Source organism: Cololabis saira, chromosome 2 (assembly GCF_033807715.1).
Source record: "Cololabis saira isolate AMF1-May2022 chromosome 2, fColSai1.1, whole genome shotgun sequence".
NCBI classification, from domain to species: Eukaryota; Metazoa; Chordata; class Actinopteri; order Beloniformes; family Belonidae; genus Cololabis; species Cololabis saira.
Window position 1 is genome coordinate 20,686,843 of NC_084588.1, and position 6,922 is coordinate 20,693,764.

Below are 6,922 nucleotides of genomic sequence, written 5' to 3' on the forward strand. Positions count from 1 at the left end.
ATAGTTGCTGTTTCAAAGCGTTTTTTGCACGTTCAGAGAAACTAACATGCCTGCTCATGATTCTGTTGTTGATAGCGATGGGAATTGATAAGATTTTTACAGTTCCAATTCCATTTTAGATTTAGCTTAACGATTCGGTTCTTTATCAATTTTCATTTGGAAAAAAAGGACAACAATGAGGTAAATGGCACTAATATGATATAGGCAGTGTCCATTAGTTAATTAGTTACCTGCAGTATTATCAGCCAAGGACATGCTAGCATTGTTGCTGCTCCTGCTCAAAAACTCGACATTCATTGATTGTTATTCCATGCTGTGTGCGCAAATGTTTTTGCATATTGGTAGTGGTATTTCCTCCCTTTGACGAAATATTCATTTAGCAAGTACTGCAAGTTATCCTGTTGTCGTCTTTTTTACTGAAATATAACCAGACTTTCAAGCGTTTGTATCATTTGGGCGCCAGGGTTTACTATTGACTGATGGCTTAGCAACATACGTACAGTAAGCAATTTCTTATTTGGCTTGACTGTAGCTACATTAATCTTGTGTTTCACTTAGTTTTTTTCTTTCTTTTCTTCATCGTTTCTTTGTTAGAACTCAAATTCTTTCCAAAATGTGAGACTGAAGTTGACGCAATATCCCCCGCAACATGAGCATAAACCCTGAGATTTAGCTATGAAGTTTTTTAAACACTGACCTTTAATATATTCTTCCCTTTTAAAATATACATTTTAAAATATTTACTGAACACTGCACTGCCCATCCGTTGTAATATATTATTTAACCATTTTTATTTCCAAAGATTAAATTATGTCCCTAAATAGGACAATAATAACTGAAACATATTGAAATAGAATTCACCGAGCTTTGACCCGAGATGCGTAGATGCCTGGGAGCTTCAGTGAGGTTATGTGTGGATATGCGCTGGTGGGGATGGGGGTGGCGTTAAGCTATATCCTGTGTGCCCAGGGTTTTGGATCCTTATTGATGTGTTTTTGCCCTGAATGATAATTCTGCCTGTTGGAAAGACTAGAGGTTGTTGTGCAACATCTTGGCGCTCGGCTCTTCCCTCGTTTTCGTGCCATCTTCTCCCCTCCACCACACTCAGCTCTCACTTCTTTTTCTTTTTTTCCTCTTCCATCTACCCCTCCTTCAGTTGTTCGTGCCCTCCGAGATCGTAGATGTGTCTTAACTGCACAAAGAGGCAGTGTTCAGCCGGGGTGGGAAGACTGAGCAGGAGCTCATCTGCTCAGCGTGGCACCCGTTTCGTTTTGATCTGGACTCGGAGCAGCCCAGCTAGGAAAAGTCCACGTTTGCATCTGATGAGATGATATAAGAAAATAATAGAAAAACAAACAAACTGTGTTATGGCTTTGGTGTGTGGATCTGATTTCTTATCAATGAAAAAACAAGATCAGCTGCCAATGGTGGTGCAGAGGAAGCAGAATTTTCCGCAGCAGATGCAACAGACTGCTTGTAAAACCTCTCTGTAATAATGTGCACAGACTATAAGCACATTGATCTTAAGGGAGAATTAATTTGCTGTGGCGCTAATGTGGGAGGGATCTAACTTCATGTAATTAGCCAGCGTCAGATCCAAGCTATGTCATTTAAGCCTGGTAACGCTGCGAGAGGGATGCACTTACATCAGCCTCCACATAATCTGGTCCGTGGGACATAATTATATCTTGTTCTTTTGCCATTCATTGGTTCGCAGGGGTGTTAAGGTCCATTCTTTATGTCTAAATTTATATTTCTGTTCAGAGCTGCAGTTAAAAGAGCTCTTTGTTGTGTTAAGAAGTATTGCTGTGCAGTCGTTTATCATTATTACAGCATCCTGCTCATTCAGCCCAACTATTTGCCTCAGGGATGGTCGACATTATTCCCTATTTATGTGTGTTTGTATGTGCACATCAGGGGCTTTCCCGTGCTCAGGGGTTTATAGCAGATGAGGGTCCTGCTTGCCTGCATATGTGTCTTCTTAGAGTGTGTGTTGAGGTGTGTCTAAGAGTGCGTGTCTGGGAATATGTGATTTCACAATGACAAAGCAGTGTAATAGTAGGGTAGGCTTTAGTCATAAAGCAATTTGGATAATCTACTGGTTTACCAGAACACCCACACTGTCAAAGGATCTGAGCCAGGCTTCAAAGGGGGGCAGGGAAAGATGGTAGCCAGAACCACAGATGAAGCAAGAGAAGAGAAGCATTAATGCTTTTTCTTTCTTCCTAAACCAAACAGATTGATGGCTATGTAGCCGTCCGATGGACACTTTGTTGTGATAATCCCAATAAAAGTGAACACCTGATACGCTATCCACATGAGTCTGACTCTGAAAGGTGTTAAGGTCTCAGTCTGAGTATGTGCTTGATCAGCCTGCTGCAACTTGCTCCACTCACCCAACTCCTCTCCAAAACACACTCTTTCATCTCACACACACACACACACACACACACACACACACACACACACACACACACACACACACACACACAGAGGGCCCGGTGAGCAGATTACATCTGACAGATAAGCACCTTTGCTTGCAGGTGCTGGAGCATGGGCTGTGAATTTTAAAGAACCACTGAAAAGATATTAATCTCACTCTCTCTCCCTGCACCTTGATCTCTATCTATGCCTTTTGCTTCTTTCACTCAGACTGACCTATATCACCGTCTGATGCTTTACATGATAAATGTAACATAAATCATACATCCAGTGCTTTGTCACTGTAATTTTCAGGATTATTAACTCCTGTATGACGTTGCCAAAAGATAGTCCTTTACCAACTTCAGTAAAGCAGCTCAAAAGTTTATTCTCCGACATGTTTTTCAGCAGTGGGTGGGATCCTTCAAGGTGCTGTCACAGATTTCGTCGAGGCAGCTGCGAATGATGAAGTACTTGCTTGAGCAAAATGTAGTTCTAATCTAATTTTTCCAGCAGCACGCAATAGTTAAAAACTTGATTGATCATCATCTTTGCTGTTCATTAATTTTACCAGCCTACTCTGCCAGAATAGGAATAAAATGAATAGTGTAACTTTTGATTTTTTTTTCTCTCTAGCCAATGTTTATGATAAATATAGCGACTGTTGAGCTCAGGGGTGTAAGCCTGCACAGGCTCCAAACCTCGCAGCATTTTGGCGTCTCGTGTAAATGTCACTTCCATCATAGTGAATGAAAGCTTGGTTTCATTATTCAACTGAGACTTACATCAAACAAAAACCCTCCCAGTGTGTTGGTGTGTTAAAACTGAACCTCAGAAAACTAATGGAGCTTCTGTATTTGGATTAAAAAGATCTTGCATACTTGGATGTAAAAAGTTGCAATTCCTCTCGTTATTATCATAATGTATATTGTCTTATGTACTTTTATAACTTTTACTTCAGCACTCTATGAGTCACTTTCCATACCCTTTCAAGATAAATTGCCAGTGAGTTGAATTATAAATGAGAAAAATAGACACAATACACTAAATCAATATTCAAAATTACATTCGGCTGAGACTGCAGTTGGAGATGAGGAAACTTCTCACTTCCCACTCAGGGATTCAGGTCTCCTAAATGCAGCATCTTTAACATCCAGTTAGGTGAAAACTGTAGAGAAAGTTATATGTGAAAACAGTTCCTCAGTGCAAACAGTACCGAGCATGTGCAGGTACGTTATGCAACTGCAGCCCCTCAGTTTTACATCCTCGGTCAGTAACTCTGCAAATGTTGGTACAAGGGTCAAAACTGAGCTCAGCTGGTTTTGCTTATAACGTTTGTGTCTGCGTCCAAACTGGAGGAGCCCTCTGGCCGTCTGAGCGCTCTGTTTATTTGATCCAAAAGTCCATAGATGTTGTGCTGTACTGGACTAAGGTTGATAGGAATCAACAATTGAATACAACCTGGTCTCTTTCAGGGAACAAGTAAACTGCAGTGTGTGAGAAGATCATGCATGGTTGCAAGATGATGCATGGGGCTTGTATAAATTTGAGATTCATAGATTAGAGTGTAATTGGTTTAAGATTGGTGGGAATTCTGATACTAAGTCTAGAAAAACAACAGGTTGTATGTTTTATGCAGTTTAATATTGCTGCATAAAATTTAGCCACCACCACCACCAAGATGAGCGTATCCTTATTTTCATCCTTTTAAAAAATTGTCTTCTACCCTTAAACTTAACATTTTCACCTTTTTGAATACATTGGCTGGTCTATTTCTAGACACATTTTGGGCCATTGCACTAAAATGGCAAGAGTAATGAAATTGCTGCTGCAGCTTGTTCTAAGGAGCAAATTATCATTTTTTAGTTATGGAGGGTGTAAAGTTACTCACCACCAGCGATTTAAAGATGGATTAAAATGAGTATACTTTGGACACTTTAGCAATAGTTCTGTGAGTTTCCTCCCTTTCTGTGTCCCTCACCATCATCTGTGTGGAACTGGACTCCAACTCTGTAAGGGACATTTGAAGAAACTGTGTGTGAGCAATGCTTTCTTCTTTCACATTTCTGTTATGTTGATAACCAAGTCATCGTCCAAATGTGTAAACCAAGCCAATAAAACATTAGCCTTCTTTTACCTCTTTTGACCTCCATTCCTCACATCTCAACAACCCCTTCACTGCTTCCCTTTAAAGTTACTTTTCAAATCATTGGAGCCATTTTCCAACTGTCAGTATAGGATGGATTAGTTTAAAAAAATGTTTTCAGCTGTTTTGGGCTACACTGCAAGTTTTTATTATGATTTATTTTTGAAATGTATTTATTTTCAATCCAGCTCAGAGGAACGATGGCTTTTTCCCTCTGACATTTAGCTTCACTTCCAAATGCAGAATTTCCTGGACAGTGTCAGGTTTAATGAATCTAAAAGGGGCCGTGTACTTGTTAAGCTCTCAAAGAAACCCCTTTAAGCACCTTTCTGTGACTGTGGCTTGTAAAAAGTAATTGCAGGTTTCACCTCTGGGCTTTTGAGAAGAAAGGACAGCAGGTGGTACAGATGGATGATTTTAGGTGTAATCATTATCCTTAAATTTCTGCTGCAAGGAAAACCGAGATGAAGTGGAGCTTCTCCTTCACGTTGTGAGGTGCCTGCCTGTGTCTCTGTTTTATGTTTGCAAAAAGGCATCTTTAAATCTATACTTCCAACTTAGCCAATTCCCTTTCATCTTCCTGCGTCGAAGCGAGTGACCTTGCCACGTTCCACTTCCAGTTAATAAAGAGATGTGCTTTTTTTAGAATGTCCTTTGTTTGTCTCTTGATAGATAGAAATAATAGACATTATTGTCTATATGAAAACAAACTCAAGCTTTTTGTTTTGCCACAATCTGTGCTCGTAATGAGACAAGTGCTGCCAGTCGGACGGACAAATGAATGGAACAGCTACAGAGTCATTGGCTGTGTTCAATTTGCCTCCACTAATTCAAAGACACCATCTGATAAATTGAGGCGATGGGATGTACATGAGAATAGAATAGAGCTGTCTCTTTGTTGTTGCCCATTCACAAACAAATCACACCCCATGCCCCTCCAGAGCCCTCAGAGGGAAGAATGTCTCCCTTGTGTGTGTTTATGTGCATTTGTGTGTGTCTGTGAGGGAGAGTCGGGTTGCTAAGAGGTGTGAGTTTTAGGGAGGTTCTGCTGAAAGCAAATGAAGGAGTTCTTGTGTCAACATTCTGATGGCAGTGATGAGCCGCAAAGCTCCCTGGTCAAACATCCAAAAAGCTGCAACACCTCCCTGCTAAAAAGCACCAGCTGCATGTTCAGAGTGCTCCTGCACTTACACAGATATTATACTGTGTGGGCCAGTGAGGCCCCACTGGGGTGAAATGTTGTCATCGGGGCTTTTGTGTGCCGCCCTCTGCAGATGACCGGGCATCCGAAGTCATGAGCACACAGACTTGTCTGCTGACTTTATCTGTTGCATACCATTTCATGTCCATGGTGATATCCAGAAAAAAAACTGTCTTTAATACAGAAGCTGTAAGTGGGCCAACGTGTGCACACCTGTAACCAAATATAATCAGCTTGTAAGTATGAGTAGACATACTTTTTAACATACTTGTTAAAAAGTATTTGACATAAACTTCACTAACTAGCAAACAGAGCTGCTTTATCTTATACAGAGTGAAGAAATTAAACAGCATCATATGATCAGAAAGAGGCAGCTAGAAGCAAAAAACAGTAGATTGTAAGAGAGAGAAATATAGAGATGGACTGGGTGATGAGCAGGTGATTGGAATCAGCATAGTTTGATCTGATGGGATTAGAATGCTTAGAAGTCTGAGTTTATTTTCTTTCAAAGGACAGTGATGACATTCATTAGGAAGTGAGTGGAGGACGTGTTTTCACTGTTGGTTGTGGCTGTGGCCTTATATTTTTTTAATTATAAACAGGTAAAAGTGAAAGTAGCCTACTGTAGCGTTTTAAAGTGCTAATATTCCTTAGACTGCTCTCACCTCGACTCTCCTTCTCAGTCATCTTGTAACTGTTTCACACTGTCATTGCTGATCACTTAGCCATCATTTTTTTAAGTTAAACATTCTTCCATGTAATATTTCATTGAGGTGTGTGTGTGTGTGTGTGTGTGTGTGTGTGTGTGTGTGTGTGTGTGTGTGTGTGTGTGTGTGTGTGTGTGTGTGTGTGTGTGTGTGTGTGTGTGTGTGTGTGTGTGTGTGTGTGTGTGTGTGTGTGTGTGTGTGTGTGTGTGTGTGTGTGTGTGTGTGTGTGTGTGTGTGTGTGTGTGTCAGAGAGAGAGAGAGATGAAAGAGTGTGTTTTGGAGAGGAGTTGGGTGAGTGGAATGGAAATATTGAGAAGGGGTGTGTGTGTGTGTGTGTGTGTGTTTGTAAATTGGATCAGGCCTTCGGTCAAGAGCCAGAAAGTCAAGGCGCCGTCTTTTATTCTTTTTTCTTTTTAAGCGATGATGAGCACATCTGATTTTGTTATT